We start from the raw sequence: 15,796 nt of genomic DNA, 5'->3' as shown, positions 1-15,796 counted from the left end.
ACTGGTCTGCCATCTGGATAAATCCAAACACCATCTTCTTCTCTCCTTTGGCATCCTATTTTGATCCACTCTTGCTTTTCACATACTTCTACCTCTTCTTGTAAATTTCTTGTTTCATCCCATGTTTCCAGAGCTGAGATAAGCATTAGCTGGCATCTGATTCCTGTAGTTAAAATTTTCTTGTTTGTTACCATTTTAGTTTTAGCAGAGTATTGAGCAACTTGGTCACCATAACGATTACCAGCAGTCACATAGTCATTTCCTGACAGATGTGCAGCACATTTGACCACAGCTACTTCTTTTGGCAATTGTACTGCTTCTAAAAGCTCTTTCACATATTGTCCATTTTTGATAGGTGTTTCTGAAGAAGTCATGGAATACCTTTGCATCCAAAGTTGGCCAAAGTCGTGCACAACCCCATAACCATACTGGCTATCAGTGTAAATGGTTACTCTCCAATTTATCCCATTTTTGCATGCTTTAATTAAAGCAATAAATGTGGCTATTTGTGCAGACCTGACTCCAGGTAAATAGGATGCTTTGACTTTTCCAGCCAATGCACAAACAACATAAGCAGCACTCAACTCTCCTTCCTCATGCCTCATGCACGAGCCATCTACGAATAGTTCGTTTTCACAATTGTTATGGGGTTCTTCCTGTATGTCTGGGTGAGGTTTGGTACAATATTCTGTTACATCTAGGCAGTCATGATCAATATCATCCCTCACTTCTTCTCCATACACATCAGGTAATAAGGTAGCTGGATTTAAAATTGTACACCTGATTACTGTTACATTTTCTGTTCCTAAAATAATGTTCTCATATTTTGCCATTCGACTTGGAGTGAGATAGTGAGTTTGAGTTCTGGTCAGAAGAATTTCAAGTGAATGAGGGACGTATACCTTAACAGGATGTCCCATCACAATGGATTCACTTTGTTTAAGACTTGTGCAAGCAGCAGCTACCGCTTTTAAACAACCAGGTAAGGCAGAGGCTACTGGGTCCAAGGTAGCAGAAAAATATGCCACTGTACGTATCATCAAACCATGTCTTCGGGTCAATACTGACAATTCGCAATTAACCCATTCACAACAAAATAATGCAAATTCTTTTGTGTAATCTGTCATTCCCAGAGCAGGGGCTTCACATAGACAATTTCTTAATTTTACAAAAACTGCCATGCTTTCACTGTCCCATTCTACAGGATCTGTTGCTCGTTTTCTTGTCATTTGTATCAGTGGTTTAGCCAATAAGGAAAAACCTACACTCCATTGTCTACAACAGTGCTTCCCAAACTGTGCGCCGTGGCACCCCGGTGCGCCGTGATGAGAAGCCTGGGGCGCTGCCACGCACCATGTGGGAAATTGGAGCCGCCGAAACTTGTGGGGGGGTTTAAAATGGAACTTAAAAAATGGTTTGGCCCAATGGTTTGGCCCATGAGCGCACTGCCCTATGTGCGTTTGTACGCATGCGTCTACATGCATTTCGATGCGTAGTCTTCCCATTACTCTGCTTACGCAGCTCGGAGCGTTTCAGTAGCGTTGTTCCTGTCCGCCTCGCCTCGCAGTTTCTTGCCTCGCTGTGCCTAGCTTCGTGGGACCCTCTTCCCTCTTCAGAAGGAACTCGGTAAGTAAGAGCTTGTAAGCCTTGTAGTGCCGCGTCCTTCATGCGCACTTTCATGTAAATGTGTATGTTTCTAGGATTTTTGCCTCCGTGCTGTGATATCTGCTCTCTGTCCATCTCTGCTTTTCCCCTGCCTCCATATTGTGATCTCTCCTCCCTGTCTGTTCCTAGCAGGAAACTGAAGTTATGATAGCATTTTGAATGCCAAGTTTACAATTCAACTCGAGAAACCTCCGAGCCACCAGCCCGTCCTTCGCCTTGCAGGCATTAAAGGCCCGCTGGTATTAAACTGTGTTTGCAAAGTTGTAAACCAAGACCCATCTGTGTTCGTTTTCTTGGTTTAATTACCTGATTGCCTTTTATGACCAAAACTAAACACTGACATTGTGGCAGGCATCGTAAAAATATATGCACTTTGGCGGCCCTGCTATATGTTTACCGCCCCTACACGGGTTCCCCTGCTCTTCTGATGCAGGGGCCTTTTATTTGTGTGTTTGAGGAGTCCTGGCTGCAGTGTGTGGCTCTCTGAGGGGACGGGAGAGTAGAGCTCTGTGTGAACTCACACTTGTAAAACAAAGGAGGACGGGGGGCCACGGAACAAAACAAAAAGTTGGGGGAAGGAGTGACCTCCACATTGAGAGACCCCCGACTCTGCACCCCGCCGCTTCAGGCAGGAATCCCATTTGGGTGGTCCACTGCAGCTGAGCACACTGTCAGATTAGTTCCTGGGGGGGCGAGGGCTGTATTATATCTGCCACTGGAGGATATTTTCAAAGGGCATCTAGGGACATTTGTGTGCTTTCATTATATTTGGCTGCAATAATTATGCCGTCTCCTCGGGAGTTACTCATACGAATTCTGAAGTGCCTTTCAGGCATTAAGTGGGAGTGTTTTCCTTAGTTAGGCGCTGTTACCCTCCAACACAATCAATGACTCACAGGCTGACAGTGAAACTGTTAAAATGTTTAAATGAGGGAATCTATAACCACTTTACTTTGTCACCAGTTTACACTTAATAAGCCCTACACTGTCTTTACTTTGCATAGATGCATAAATTAAGTACAGACTATTTCTATAGCTGAAGTTTAGGGCTAGATGAACTAAGGATTTTTGTGATTCTAAAGGGTCTGATTAGCAACATTTATGACAGCAAAATGACTTTTTGGTATGTACCAAACACAAATTGCGATTCAGTAACATGTTGCCGAAGTGCAGTTTGAGTTTGCGACTCCATACTAAAAAAATTAACATTAATATTTTATGAACGAAATCCGTTTTCATAACTTTATTATTTTACAGACGACACAACAGTAGTGGCAACCCATTTTTAAATGGAGAGCGGTCTCTAAAGAACCCCTTCCCCTTTGTCAATGCTCACAATTTTTTAAGACTAGGCAGCGATTCTATGGGCCACTCCTTACTCTTTAAAACCTTTGTCATACTTTTATTTTTTTTTTAAACCATCCTGTTTGTCTATATGAAAAAGTACTGCATGAAAAAACAGTTGCTTTATAGTGTTTAGTACATCTGGCCCTAAGTTCTCTGTTTCACAAGAGTAAAGTACCTCAATCCGTTTTTGAACCCCAGCGATAACATATCAAATGGCTCTGTGCTCACTGCTTACATTGCTTCCTAATCTTTTCCTGCATAGGTTCCTGCATATGGACATGGAAAAACTAAAGAGAGAGGTCGAGTTACCATTGTAAGTGATGGCAATGTTAACTATTAAGGTTCCAAAAATGTTGCATAGTTTAATAGTTCTCCTTATAACACTAACAGATATTTTACAAACTGAGCACATTATTACCCTTCATTTGGGCTGAAAAGTTCAAAGGTTCTAATCCAGTGCTTCCCAAACAGTGCGCACGGCATTCCGGTGCGCCGTGATGAGAAGCACCTATTATTTCTCAAATTTTCTTATGAGGGGAGAACCCCCTGCATTCCCCATCTATGTCTGAATAAAGATTGCTCACACTTTATTTTCAACTTATAACTTTCTGCCCCACCACTTTTAAAATGCACCAGCCACCACTGGTTAGAACTGGCTCTATTTCTAATTCAGACTAAATGCACTGAAACAGAGCTGGTTCTGATGCAAGGACCACACCCATTTTTTTTTAACTTCATTTAGCGTTTTCATCAATACAAAAACATACATTAATGTGCGTGTAGCAGTCCACAGTCACGGGCTGCTATTTCTCCTTTTCCATGAATCCATAACTTTGCTTAAATTTGAAAGTTTGGTGAGGCTGCTTGAAGCCCTTTCCAGATCTAGTTCTGAATTTGGCGGCACTGGCCTTCGCAGCCTGTCCGCTTTAGCCTGCGAGCGAACGTGGCTGGTCTCCACATGTTAGGGTTCTCCTGTACTCTGTTTCCAGAACTTGGTAACATGAAGAAGACTGATGAAGGACAAGCACTAGATTATCATTACACAATCCCTGCTGTATATTTACTCTACTAGTCCTTCCTAATGTCCATCTCCCATCTTAAATAGATTGTCTCTAGGTGTAAATCTCCTTTGTAACCGGTCTGCTACCTTTGTCATAGCTAAAGCTGAGGGGACATAGAAGTGGATGAGATTAATAATTCAAGCATTCCAACCATCACGTTGTTCTTTGTACTTCACTTCTTTAGGAACGGATAATAATTAATGAGGCTCTGAATAAATGTAAAAGTAATTTCAAGTTATATTTGCCATTTGAAGCCTGTACAGATCATTATTTATTTAGATGGCATGCTGCATTAAAAAAACTGCAAAAACCACAGTTGATGGACAGAATGCAGAACAATGTCATACATTCACCTCAGTGCAGGGATCTGGGCCTAAATCCATCGTTTTTTTGCACTCCACACCACCCCAGTTCAGACATGGCCATATGCAAATCAGTCTGACCCTGTGCCTCAGGGGAACAGTCCTGCCCTAACTGTCAAGCCATGCTTTCCCTAGACCGGAAACAAGCTTCCGAGGACCGGTTTCTGGTATTCCAGCCGTCTTCAGCCCGGCTTGCTTGAATCCAGTGGTGTGGAGAGCATGGGACTCACGTCTGAGCATACCCATCCCACTCGGGGTGACAAATGCAAAAACCACAGTTGGTGGACAGAATGCAGAACAATGTCATACATTCACCCCAGTACAGAGATCTGGGCCTAAATTCATTGTTTTTTGCACTCCACACCACCCCAGTTCAGACATGGCCATATGCAAATCAGTCGGACCCTGTGCCTCATGGAAACAGTCCAGCCCGAACTGCCAAGCCATGCCTTCCCTGGACCGGAATCAAGCTTTCAAGGACCGGTTTCTGGCATTCCAGCCGTCTTCTTCTCTTCTCCATCTGAATAATTAAGGTGAGTGGAACTGATTTCCATCTTTCTGATTGACAATGAAGAGCTTTCTAATGCCAAGTTCGTCTGAGCAAAGTTAAGTTGCAGGTTCTTCTGACAAAAAAGAGGACGGGAAACGAAAAGCCAAGTACAGAAAGTACGATGACAGGTATCTGGATTATAGTTTCACGTGTGCCCAGGTTAATAATGATGAGCGTCCTCAATGTCCAATCTGCTTAAAAGTTTTGGCTGTAGAATCCATGCTTCCAAGTAAACTTAAGCGGCATCTTGAAAGTCTTCACAGAAATATGGTAGGAAAGCCAAGGGAGGTTTTTGTAAGAAAAGTTGCAGAAGCCAAACTTCAAAGTCCACATCCTCAAAACAAACCAAAATTAACAGTAACGCCCTCCTGTCTTCATATAAGGTGGCCTATCTAGTTGCACAGAGTAAATAACCCCACATAATTGCAGAAGCGTTGATTTTGCCTGCTGCTGTTAATATGGCAACAATCATGCTCGGTGAAGATGCGGGTAAACAGCTGCTGAAAGTACCTCTTTCTAATAATACTATCAGACGGAGGATACATGATATGGCTAAAGATATTAACGATCAGCACATCTGTAATTGGAGAGGCAAAGACTTTGAACTTCAGTTAGACGAGGCAACAGACAACCACAAAGACACCCATCTTATTTGCTTTGTCAGGATTCTACACGAAAAAACAAATTGTTGAGGTTGCTCTGTAAAGAAATCAAAGGTGGAACTACAGGTCAAGACTTATATACAGTTGCGGATGATGTTATGCAATAGAATCAATATGGCCGAGATACCCGCCACCCCCTCTCAACACAATCCCCAAGGATGGGAAACCGGAAACAGTTCTGAACTTTTGGAAGACGGGAGGGAGTGACCTTCCCGGCCGTATTTATTAAAATATGAAACAAAATTAAAACATTAAAATAACAGTTTCATATTATGTACAATTTCATTACCACATTGCGATGTTTGGCTAACCTTAACATATTCTCTAATACAAAGGTTCTCCTAGCCGAACTAACATCCTACAAAACATCTAACTTGAAATTTTTAAATTGTACATCCTAATGTTTCAGGGCCAACGGCAAGGTCGTAACCGGTGTCAAGATCCCTAACCCGAAATATCCCCCTCACTTGTGAGGGGCGACCGCACAGAGGTGTACCTCGAGTGCAACTACCAATTTCCCTTGACTTGACGGGGGCCCCAATAAACTCGACGCCACTTAAAGGTCGTCCGAGGACTCGTGTGAGGAATCTAGAAGGTAGCGTAGACCCCCCCCCAAACCCCACACATCTTACCACATCTGCCGTCGCAGATGTCTTGGCCCCGGGAAATTCTCCGGGAGGGGGCTGTAGCCCCCCCTACCCAGGAAGGGGCCTTGACCGCCTTTCCTTTCCTTTCGGCGTCCCATCCTTAGAAGGGACCGCCTTCCCCGTTGAGGGGCCAATGGCCACCTCCTTCGAGCGCTCCCATCCGTAATGGGTGACGCCCACTCATAGGGATCTTCCAATTAGTGCTCACCGATCATGACCTTACCGCCCAACCAAAATAAATACGACAGTTCTAAACTAAATGAATTCTAAACTAAATGACTAAATTACTTAAAAGACAGTTAAAGCAACAATTTTATTAAAACATGCTACTGATCAACACTAGAGCAAGATCACTTTATTTGCAAAACATACCACAAATTGACCATTTCTTTATTGCATATTCAAGGTTATCACGATAATAATCCGACCTGCAAATAAAAGAATTACCACATCAAACTTTATTCAAAACTACTCGCTGTCTTCAGGGGCTGGTGGGTGGGTCAAAATTGGCTCTTCGTTCCGTCTCGAGCTCACGTGCAGCGAGGTGGTGCAGCTTCAGAGCACAGGAACAAGAGGATGCTTCCTTGGCTTGTTGCTCCTTTTATCCGTCTTCAGGGCGGGCGTAAACCCGCCCCGGCCTGCCCCGAGGGCGTGGCCCGGCCGCGTCAGTGTCTAGGCCAGCCCACTCCAGGGCGGGAAAAAGGCGCGCCCCGGCTACGCCGCTTCGGGCATACCAGCCGAGACTCGCCTCCCGCCCAAGATGGCTTCCCGGGGGGATCGTGGTACTCCGCCATACGTTCGGGGGGACCGAATGGTCGCCCCTTTCCATATGGCCGAGATACCCGCCACCCCCTCTCAACACAATCCCCAAGGATGGGAAACCGGAAACAGTTCTGAACTTTTGGAAGACGGGAGGGAGTGACCCTCCCGGCCGTATTTATTAAAATATGAAACAAAATTAAAACATTAAAATAACAGTTTCATATTATGTACAATTTCATTACCACATTGCGATGTTTGGCTAACCTTAACATATTCTCTAATACAAAGGTTCTCCTAGCCGAACTAACATCCTACAAAACATCTAACTTGAAATTTTGAAATTGTACATCCTAAAGTTTAAGGGCCAATGGCAAGGTCGTAACCGGTGCCAAGATCCCTAACCCGAAATATCCCCCTCACTTGTGAGGGGCGACCGCACAGAGGTGTACCTCGAGTGCAACTACCAATTTCCCTTGACTTGACGGGGGCCCCAATAAACTCGACGCCACTTAAAGTTCGTCCAAGGACTCGTGTGAGGAATCTAGAAGGTAGCGTAGACCCCCCCCCCAAACCCCACACATCTTACCACATCTGCCGTCGCAGATGTCTTGGCCCCGGGAAATTCTCCGGGAGGGGGCTGTAGCCCCCCCTACCCAGGAAGGGGCCTTGACCGCCTTTCCTTTCCTTTCGGCGTCCCATCCTTAGAAGGGACCGCCTTCCCCGTTGAGGGGCCAATGGCCACCTCCTTCGAGCGCTCCCATCCGTAATGGGTGACGCCCACTCATAGGGATCTTCCAATTAGTGCTCACCGATCATGACCTTACCGCCACAGGCCGGATAGTTGACCGGCTATCCGGACCCCCCACAACACTCCTACCTAAAGGTCATGACTTAAAGTCTTTAGCCAAGCTATACAGTCTCCTATGAGTAACTCGTTCCCCACCCGGGACAAATGAACACCATCCCCCAAATACATACTGTCACCAGTAATACAACCATGCGAAATAGAATGCAGTGTATTGGAACGGAATAATCTACTCACTTTGTTATTAATTTTCCTTACTGAATGGTTTAAAGCAGAAACAGAAACAGCCCCCCGCCATACTTTTCGCGGGATCATATGGGACCATGCAATCGTGCACCCTGGAACTCTCCTCGCCAACCAACTTACAGTGGAAAGCATCGCCTCAAGAAGAAGTCGTCTACCAGTGGTGACCAAATCATTGCCCCCAAGATGTACTATGACTATAGACGGCGGTGACCTCGTCCGCCCTAGCAAACCCTCAAAAAATGATTGAAACTGGTCAATACAGAGTCCGCCCTTTCCGTAGAAGGACACACTGTACCCGTATTCCCCAGCCACGTGATTCATGTCACCTGCTTTGAATACGTCCGCGGCTCGCCTCACGTATGAGTGGCCCACGACCCACACCTCCTTTTTCACAGCCGGTGAAGTATGACCGCTGGCCCGGTGCTGGGTCGACTGCATAGTCCGCCCCGCCTCGTAAGCTTGCGCAACTGAAACCAAACAAAAACAAGAAGCGTGAGTACATCGTTACAGCTTCACAACATGTGCAACCGCACATACCTCTTATAACAATTGTAGGACCAACGCCCCACACGTTTAATTTGTTCAACATTCAAACCCCTGGCCGTAGCCTCTGTAGCGGCCCCTATCCGAAAGGAATGGGTCCCAAACTCGCTCGGGTTCAAGCCCGCAGCCGAAATCGACATCGCAAGCACCCGCTGAAACTGAAACCTCGTCAGTGGGGTGGCGTCAGCGTGTCTCAACAAGGTCCCCCCCCATGATGCCACCCTCTGTGCTAAATACTCCTCTACACAACTCACCGGGCACATGGATGACCCGGGGATCCTTCGTATCATTATGCAGTCCCCCATTGAACCCTGATCGGTCTTGGACTTGACAAATGAGACAGTCATTGTCTCCCCCCTGATTTGGACATGCTCTCGGCACAGTCCCCCCCTGGTATCCTGCTTGTTCCTTGCCACTAATTCGCTTACCCGCATAGCCCCATGGAATGCTAGCATAAAAGCGGCTCGGAATAACACTGCTTCATACTGGGATGAACATGTTGCAGGAAGTACAGATAACAACAAAGCCAACCTATCCAGACCTATCGGGCGCCTATCATCTACTCTGCGACCCTCAAGGCGTTGCCACCCACGTAGCGCTTTTTGCACAACGAAAGACGCTGTCGGGTCCTGGATCCCATGAGCCCTAGCCACGAAGGAAATGGCGGCCCGATGCCTCTGGGCCGTAGCCACTGATTTGCCTGCATGACGTAAAGATAGCAGGAATTTCACTATCAACTCCTCCTGGCCCCAAAGCTCCCCCCTAGCTGCCCCCAAAAAGGCCCAATAGGAACGGAACGCCCCTTCATATGCCTTCCTCGTCCTGGGTGCTAAACTCTCTCCCACGAGGTTCTGTAGTTCGGGGCACCGAGAGACCAGAGAGCTTCGGGAAAGGGTGCTGCCACCGGGTCCGCTGTGGGCAGAAAACCCCAGAAGGCCTGCATACGAAAACGAGAAAGCGCATCAGCCGCCTGGTTCATCACCCCCGGGACATGTCTTGCCTTAAATACTACATTCAACTGCATACATAATAACACAATTTCCTTGAGCAATCTCAGGATCCACTTGCATCGTGCTGCCTGGCTATTGATACACTCAACAACGGTCATGTTATCAGACCAGAATACCACAAAGTGATCTCTGAACCCCCGGGCCAAGTTCTCAGGGCCACCAGAATGGGAAAAATTTCAAGGAAAGCAATGTTACTTGTCAGACCACTCTCATGCCACCATGACGGCCATTTTTGTGCCGACCACTGAGTGCCGAATATGGCGCCAAAACCAATGCTCCCTGCTGAATCCGTCCACAGCCCCAGCTCCTCGGAGGACACGGCCGGTTTGTTCCAGACAATTCGGCCATTGAAATCCGCCAGAAATGCCAACCAAATGCGCATGTCCTGGCGAACCTCTGCCGAGAGCCGTGTGTGATGATGACCCTCCTTCAGGCCGACCATGGCTTGAGCGATCGAGCGAGAAAAGGGGCGGGCCATCGGTATAACTCTTAGGGCAAAATTCAACTGTCCCACCAATTGCTGTAATTGATGTAGCCTAACCTTAGACTCACTTATACACATTTGCAGGGATGCCCTGAATCTTAACACTTTGTCCCCTGGTAGACGAAAACAACCTTCCACGGAATCAAGCTCGATCCCCAGAAACTCGAGGCAAGTCGAGGGACCCACAGTCTTACCTGGTGCCAATGGCACGCCCAAATGATTCATCAGAACACAAAATGCAGTCAAAGCCTGTCCACATTCGGGATCCCCGGCTGCCCCCAGAAACAAAAAGTCATCGAGATAATGCATCACATTTTGAAACCCCGTTTTCCTCGTGAAGACCCATTGCAGGAAGCAACTGAACTTTTCAAAATAGGCACAAGATATAGAGCACCCCATCGGCATACACCTATCCATGTAATAATGCCCCTGAAACATGAAACCAAGGAGACGCTGATCGTCTGGATGTACCGGGAGCAACCGGAACGCTGACTCGATATCAGATTTTGCCATCAGCGCACCGGGCCCCAGGCGATTCAAAATGGCTACGGCCTCATCGAAGGATGCGTACCGCACCGAACACACTTCCGGGTCTATCGCATCGTTTACTGAAAGACCACGTGGGGCTGATAAATTATGTATCAGCCGAAACTCACCCGGGTCCTTCTTGGGGACCACCCCTAAAGGGGAACAAACAAAGTTAGCAACTGGTGGTACCTTAAATGGACCGGCGACTCGACCTCGAGCCACCTCCTTCCCGATCTTTTCCTGTACCTCGGTCGTATGCTGTAAGACCGATATCTGATTTTTACATTGTGGCATACCCTGAAACTCTCCCACTGGGATGCGGAAACCATATGAAAATCCGTTGCGCAACACCCCAGCGGAAGCGTGATCCGGGTATTCGCTGAGCCAGGGAATCATTGCCATGGTATCAATCGGGGTAGGTAAAGGCGCCCCTCGGACTATGTCAGACCTGTTTGGCGCCTCCTCTACCCCCGTTATCACCCGTTTTGGCTCTGCACATGGACTCAGGATGGGATGATTGCCCACACCCCCCACATTCGTGCCTAAATTTGCATGACCCCTGGGGCCTAGTACATTTCCCCCTGTTAAAGCTCCAACAAACCCCCCTTTTATTTGCGTTGCCGGCTGGCCTCGAGTGATTGTCGTTACTTGTACCTGATCGAAAGGGCGTCCCTGCATATTGGCGGGAGGATTCGCCAACGTTACTTCCTATCAATGGCACCTTCAACATACCGGAGTCCTCCATTTTGGACCAAGACACAGAATCATAACAATCCCAAGTTAAGTTTTTATCATGCTCTTTCGCTTTTCTGAAAACATTGTCGTAACAAAACCAATGATTGCCCTCGTGAGATACGGAGTACCCCATGATCCGTGACTGATAAATCGGCAATTCAGGCAGCAATTCGGGCCTACGCTCACCCAAGATGGATGTAAAAACCCCCCATGCCTTGCCCCAATTACCAATGTTTTCATTTACCTTAAAGGCGGCCATCTTTGCGCGCCAAACACTTGGATGCATGAGCTCTTTCTGGCTCTTAACATGCTCCATTTCATAATGGTCGGTAAGCAACGAGAAGATGTTTATATATTCCCCTGCCCATATCTTCTCTTTAATCGCCAGAGGGACATGTTGACCCAATTTTTCCCGCCGAGAGGGTGCCGACTCATCCCTCGCAATCGGCAATGGCCGCTTACCTGAACCGGAAGCTGTATCTGCGACTGGAACTGATGGCGATGGTGCCGTCGTCGCTTCCCTTGTTTCCCGCAGCTGCCTCATCAACACCTGCGCGTCGTCAGCCGTGGCGCCCTTGCTACCTTTACCCAACCACGCTGCTAATTGAGCTGCCAGTTCGGGCGGCATATCCTCCCCGGACACGGGGGTGACCACTACGGGAATCGGATTCCCTTCCTCCGGCAAAGGAATGGGTGCTTCGAGTGGGGTACAGGGAACTGGGTTGTCTCCCCCAGCTGCTCCCCTTCTGGGCCTCTTGCCTTTCCCTCCTGGAGCTGCTCCTGCCAGAGGACGTTTCGGTCCCCCTTCCTCGTCTTTCTCCGCCATTCGCTTCTTTAAGTCGGTCACCTCCTTCATGAGAACACGCAGCATCTGGTCGGTAGTCATCCGCTTTCCCGCCTTCTTAGGCATTCTCACGACAGAGTATCTGAAAAACAAACAAGAAAGATTACAACGCTCAAAATTGGCTCTTCGTTCCGTCTCGAGCTCACGTGCAGGGAGGTGGTGCAGCTTCAGAGCACAGGAACAAGAGGATGCTTCCTTGGCTTGTTGCTCCTTTTATCCGTCTTCAGGGCGGGCGTAAACCCGCCCCGGCCTGCCGAGGGCGTGGCCCGGCCGCGTCAGTGTCTAGGCCAGCCCACTCCAGGGCGGGAAAAAGGCGCGCCCCGGCTACGCCGCTTCGGGCATACCAGCCGAGACTCGCCTCCCGCCCAAGATGGCTTCCCGGGGGGATCGTGGTACTCCGCCATACGTTCGGGGGGACCGAATGGTCGCCCCTTTCCAATTGACTGGGAGAGATGTTTTGGAGTTTGTACAGATGGGGGTCATTCAATGGCAGGATCCTACCAAGGACTTCAAGCTTTCATACGATCCAAAGCGCCTAATGGTGTTTGGACACACTATATAATACACAGAGAAGCACTGGCAGCAGGAAACCTCAGTGAAAAACTGCATGGTATTCTGAAAATAGTCATCAAAGTGGTAAATTATATTAAATTATATTAAAACAAGACCAATGAAAGCACGATTTTTTGCAAAACTGTGTGAGTACATGGGTGCCGAACACTCATGCCTCTTGTTCTACAACAGTTCTCGGTAGCTGTCTCTTGGTAACTACCTGTTTAGAGTGTATGAGTTGAGGAATTAAATATACTTATATATACATGATGATGAACATTGTTTTGCTGACAAATTTATTGATGCAGATTTTCTAATGCAAATGGCTTTTCTTTCTGATCTGTTTAAAAAACTGAATGCACTGAACAAGTCCTTGCAAGGTAATAATACTAACAGCTTGCAACTGTCAGACAAAGTTTCAGGTTTTAAAAAGAAAGTGATCCTTTGCAAAAGCAGTGTAAGCACAGCTGAATATAAATGTTTTCCTTCATTGGACCAGTTTCTGCAGGAAAACGAGTTGGCGTTAAAGGGGGAACTGAGTACAGTTTTTGTTCTGTATTTGTCTCAACTGCGTTTTTACCTTGACAAATATTTTCCAGAGGATGAAGTGGAGCCAATAAAATGGGTGAGAGACGTCTTCAATCCTGAGATACCTCAGCATTTCAACAATGAGGAAGCAGAACAGCCTATGGATGTTTCAAGTGACTCTGCATTGAAAGTAAGGTTACAGTCTCAGTCACTGCTTGAGTTCTGGTGCCAAACCGGAGATGAATACCCAATGATAAGCAAGAGAGCCCTGCATGATTTGATCCCGTTTGCCACTTCGTAAGTTTGTGAATGTGATTTCTCATCAGTTGCAGTGATAAAGTCAAAATATAGGGCAAAAATTAACCATGAAAAGAAATGCGTCTTGCGATCTGAAAAATAACTCCAAGATTTCAGGAGCTATGTTAGGAAAAACAAGCACATCCACCTCACTAGGATTTTTAAGGTAAATGCGGACTCCATTGTTCTCCCTGTTCATTGAAAAAGTTATTTTATTATACAGACATTTTTAAACTATTGTTGTGTTGCTTGGAAACATATTTGGCTTTAATTTTGTATCGTTTCTCACGTAACAAGTTTTTAGTAAACAACTGTTATCTTATTATTTTGTTACAAATATGATTATAATACCTTCATTGCATCCCAAATAATTTAAAGAAGACAACAGGAAGTACTCCTGAGGTCGGGCTTACATACCGCTCACCTGTAAAAAATGGTGGGGAGCCACAGCCAACTGCCAATTAGGTCAAGGGAGCCACGGGCCAAAAAAGTTTGGGAATCACTGGCCTACAATATCCTACAACACCAAGAAACATTCTGATGTCCTTCCGGGTCTGTGGTAACTGCCTCTGTTTTAATATTTTAATACTTTCAGGTGTCACTCTCCCCAATCCTCTTTCTAATTGATGTCCCAAATATTTAACTCGAGTTTGACAAAATTGCAGTTTTTCTTGTGACACCTTGTGCCCTCCATCGGCCAAATGGTTTAACAGTGCAATAGAATCTAGGACACAGTCTTCTCGTGTTTTTGAGGCTACTAATAAATCATCTATGTATTGGACCAAGATTGGACTTCTGGGCATTACTAATGTTTCGAGGCACTTTTTTAGGATCTGATTAAAAATTGAAGGACTTTCGGTGTACCCTTGAGGAACACGATTCCACACAGAGATACGATTTTCAAATTTAAATGAAAAAAGGTATTGACTATCTTGGTGTAAAGGGATGGAGAAAAATGCATGACACAAATCGATTACTGTGAACCATCCTGCATTCCATGGTATTTGATACAGAATTACTGCTGGGTACGGTACTACAGGACAACAAGGCACCACTATTTTATTTATCTTTCTTAGGTCTTGTACTATCCTATATTTCCCGTTAGGTTTCTTAATGGCAATTATGGGTGAATTACAAGGACTGCTCGTTATTTCTTTTAAAATGCCTTGTTGAATCATTCGTTCTATTTCTGCTATGACACATGATTTAATTTCTGGGCTCATTTTATGTTGTGTTTGGGTAATTAGCACCTTCCCTTACCGTCACTTTTACTGAGTCTACATCTGCCATTAGCTCTACTTCTTTTCCAGTGAAATCCCACACCTTTGGGTTTACTGTCAATTTTAATTCATCTAGTAGGTCCTATTTTGTCATCTTGGAGTACATTTCGTCTACCTCCGTTCCTTGTTTTGCTAGCATTAATTTGTAAATATTATCTTCATCAGGGGATTGGATTGTCACACCATCCAGTGTTCAATATATGGTGTAGTTCATTTCACATAGTAAATCTCTGCCAAATTTATGGGACTGGAATCACAAACTAGTGCATTTCTTTAAAAGTTCCTATGCCCACTTCCATGGGTTCTGTAACTGGGGTTCTGATCTGTCTATTAGAAACTCCAACTACTTGAATTGCATCACCTGAGAGGAGTCGGTTTGGGATGTCTGATGTTCTCACAGTAGAACGGGTAGCAACACTGTCCAATAAGAAAGTAATATCTTTTCCTTCTATTTTCCACCAATATATGAACCTGACTGATCTACTGGTAAGATGCACCAAGTACGCATTCTTCTTCCCCCCTCTCAGGCACCGTCATATTTCATCCTCCGAGGAACTATTATTCTGCAAAAGAAGTTGTAAAGTTACTAAATGTGGCTTACCACTTTCTCCTTGGAATCCGGCGTCCACAGTGTATTTTGCTCTGTTCACAAAATTTGTCATAGGGGCAAGTGGTAACTGATTCTGTGGATTTACAACCAGTTGCGGTTTACTCAATATCACCTCATTCTGCATCTGTGGGTTTAAATGTTGATTTGGGCCATTATCAATTTGAATATTTTTACACTCATTTTTCCAATGCCCCAATTTTCCGCACCCATGACAAGGAACCTTCTTCTTTGCTTCATCTCTGCTCATTTTCCCTCTCGGTTTTCCCCCATTATTATCA

The sequence above is a fragment of the Lissotriton vulgaris genome, chromosome 10 (assembly GCF_964263255.1).
Source record: "Lissotriton vulgaris chromosome 10, aLisVul1.2, whole genome shotgun sequence".
In the NCBI taxonomy this organism is placed as follows: domain Eukaryota; kingdom Metazoa; phylum Chordata; class Amphibia; order Caudata; family Salamandridae; genus Lissotriton; species Lissotriton vulgaris.
The sequence above is the reverse complement of the archived record's forward strand: the minus strand, read 5'-3'. Positions refer to the sequence as shown.